The following is a 3422-nucleotide window of genomic DNA, read 5'->3' as shown; positions in this document are numbered from 1 at the left end:
CAAAAGCATTGCAGGTTCGATTCCTGTTGAGAACATATCCCTAGGTTGCGGGTTCAATCCCAGTCAAGGTGTGTACAGGAGACAACTGATCAATGTTTTTCATTGCCCTTCCTCTCTCTCTAAAAATCAATAGAAACAGCATATCCTCAGGTGAGGATTAAAAGAGAAATGCAGTGCTGCTTTCTTGGGTAATTAAAAAATAAAACAGTTCTTTTCAGAAAATTAAAAGGTCAAACTTCTATTATATTTTTGAAAAGTTTATTTGTAGCATAAGAAGGATAGTATAATAATTAATAAACTGGGAGCTGCTTTTTTATTTCTTCAGTTTTATTGCTGATAAAAATGCAGAAAACAACGGATAAAATCTCGGTTTATATAACTAGAATGATAGAGGCATAAGTGTGAAATGGAGAAGTATAATTTAAAAAAACATAAAACAAAACAAAACATGCTAGAGAATGGAGGCTTAATTAGAATGTAATCTCTGATAAGCTTCATTGACCAAATCAGCTCATAGGTGACTGATCCTTAGTGTCCAGGTATTAAGATAGTCTCTGTAATTGCTAGCATATCATAGCTAGGTTACCATTAAGCCTACTATGCACATTAAAAATCATATCTTCTGCTTCTGGGCCCCAAAGAGTGGTGGGTAGTATTTAAATATTTAGTCTGAAAAAGTGAATAAGAGAAGGGTGAGATAAATACCATAAAAAGACACTACAATGACTTTCAGTAAGCTTATGTCTGTAAGGCGATTTAATTTACACATGGCAATAACAAATATTTTCTGAACTATTTTAGAAATATTTTTAGAAATTTGTTAACAGATTTTCAAATTCTAAGTCAGTCTTTCTCCAAAACTACATTTTACTGAATATTTTGCCCAAGCTTTAATGTAATAAAGCTTTGAAATATCTTTATTTTTAACTATCTCTCTCCCCCTTCTTTTGCTGTCTTAAAACAATCTGGTACTAAATTCCAGCCCTAATTTTTCTTTAAAAAACATCCTTACACATTTTTGTACACTTCACAGAACACTTTGATTGCACAATGTCTGGCATCAGCCTGTTTTTATCTTGACTACCACATACTCATTCCAAACCTGTTTTTATTCTCACCACAACTCCGCTTTCTTATACCCAGTTCTGTGTATAAATCTTCCTTATTTTTGGTCCTAAAAGCTATGGTGTCGTTTCCTATTACATCATATTAAAAATTCTGGACTTTGGTTCACAGACGTTTACCAATATCCACTAACTTACCTGCTTTCCCTTTCTTTCAGCTCTCCACGTATCTTCTTCCCTGTCCTGAGGCAAACGTTTTTTTGTTTTTTTTCATACACCAGATGAACTTTTATTCTCAAACTAAATGTCATTCTCTTCCGTGTTCAGCAGACTATCATCTATCTTTCAGCTGAAAAGGACCAGAAATCCCAATGACTCCTAGATGCTCCTTCCAATACAGAATGCTAGGAATGGAGTTAGTAGTATTCATTTCCATTCCCTTCTTTATCTAGCAGGAATTATATTTTACTCTATTCACTTTGCTTACTGCTTCAGATATGCAGGCATTTGGGGTGAGAACACCACAGCATTATGGTGAAGTCCTTTCCTATGCCTGCTTAATCCTAAAGCCATCTTTCAGGTTGAAGTGCTGTAGTGGAAAATACAGAGGAGCATCTTTGTTCTAGAAATCTAGTGAGTGCTTATACCTTTTTACATCTTATAATTCATTGCTATGTACATTATCTCATTTGACTCGTAAGAATTGTGAGAGCTAGGGGTGCATCCTGTTTTAAGTGCGAGGGAACATGAAGCTCCAGTGTACTGCAATACTCAAGGGGACAGACTTTGGAATCAGGAAAAACTGAGTTTGAATTATTATTACAATGTTTATACCTGTGTGCCTTTGGGGAAACTATGAATATCTCTAAACCTAAAATCCTCACAAAAAGAGGACAGTAATCATTACATGATACACTACCTGTAAAGAGCATCGCATGTAAAGTGGATCACTTGGCACATGGCAAGTACTTAGCAAGTAGAAGCATGTTACCGGATTTGCCCAAGACACACTTTCAGAACATGCCTGCAAGGAACTGAAACCAAGATTTTGGACTGCAGACCTCATGCTTTGCCACTATCCCTGCTTCCTAACACACTGATTTAATTAAACAACTAACCTGATAGATGACCTTGGGCACAATACTTCATTGAGTCCGTTTACTCATCTGTAAACTGAGTCTTTTCAGACTTTCAGGGTCTATTCCAGATAAATTAGATTTTTTCCCCCCTGTAAGCTGAAGTTCAAGTGCGTAATATATTCAAGATCTGTAAAACCGTAAGCTGTGCACATTGCAATGAATTTTTTTCCTATATGCATATTTCGATCAATATTTAATTTTCTGGACACACTCAGCTGTTGCCTGTCTTTGGTCTGCGTACCAGCGACTCGTGAAGGAAAGACCCATGCTTAGCTTTATTTATTTATACCCACGCTTGTTCCCGAAAGGATTTAAGGCGGCGAGTGACACTAGGCATTCCCTAAGGATGTTACACCGTGCGAGTCATAAATACTCTTTTGACTAATCACCCGGCAGAAAAATCTCCGATGAGCGAGATGTTCACGAATGTCTTTCCCCCTTACTCTTAAAAGTAAAAACCAGTGCACTTCGTTACAAGTTCTGGGAGCATCCAGTGCAGGCTCCAGCCTCAGCCTTGACACGGTCCCACCAGCGGTGGACGGGTCACTCCAATGCCCTTCTCCAACTCGCCCCGGTCCTCGCCGCGCCGGTCCCGGCGGGACGGAGATCCCACCCCGCCCCTCCACTCGCTCTCGCCCCCAAGTTCCCTGATTGGAAAGGGGCCTGGAGAGCCCGGCTCCCGTTCCCACTGTATTGGCTGGCCCCGCTGTCAGTAATGCCGGCTTCCCGCCTTCCAGCCTAGCGCGTTGCTCGGACCCCTCGGTTTGGGCGACAAGCCGCTTACGTTTGCCTGAGCCGTGTTGCCGGAAAATATTGAAGAGATCACGGGTAAAAGTAAGATATTTTAATATCCACCAACCAAATAAATCCAGTGTTAAATCTTGGTTCCCCTATAGAGACCAGAGGGTGACCTAGAAGTGTTGGCCGAATCAAACAGAATTACTAGGGGCTGCCAGCTTCAACTGGAGCCACCCAGTAAGTTATGAACACAAGCCCCAGAGTCAGCAGGGACCTTCTGGTCTGAGTCCTATGAGGTGACCTGGGCGAGTGACCTCATTCCTCTAAACCTTGGTTTCCTCAGCTGTAAATATGGGGAGGACCTCATAGCATTGCTGTGGAGAATACGTGCTCAATTAAGTGTTTAGTGTAGTGCTTGGCAGACAGTGTTTGATAGAGGAAGCTGGCCTTATTTTAACAGCCAACAAGCACTTGCTACTTC

This window comes from Myotis davidii, unplaced genomic scaffold (genome assembly GCF_000327345.1).
Source record: "Myotis davidii unplaced genomic scaffold, ASM32734v1 scaffold206, whole genome shotgun sequence".
NCBI classification, from domain to species: Eukaryota; Metazoa; Chordata; class Mammalia; order Chiroptera; family Vespertilionidae; genus Myotis; species Myotis davidii.
Note: the sequence above shows the minus strand (reverse complement) of the source record.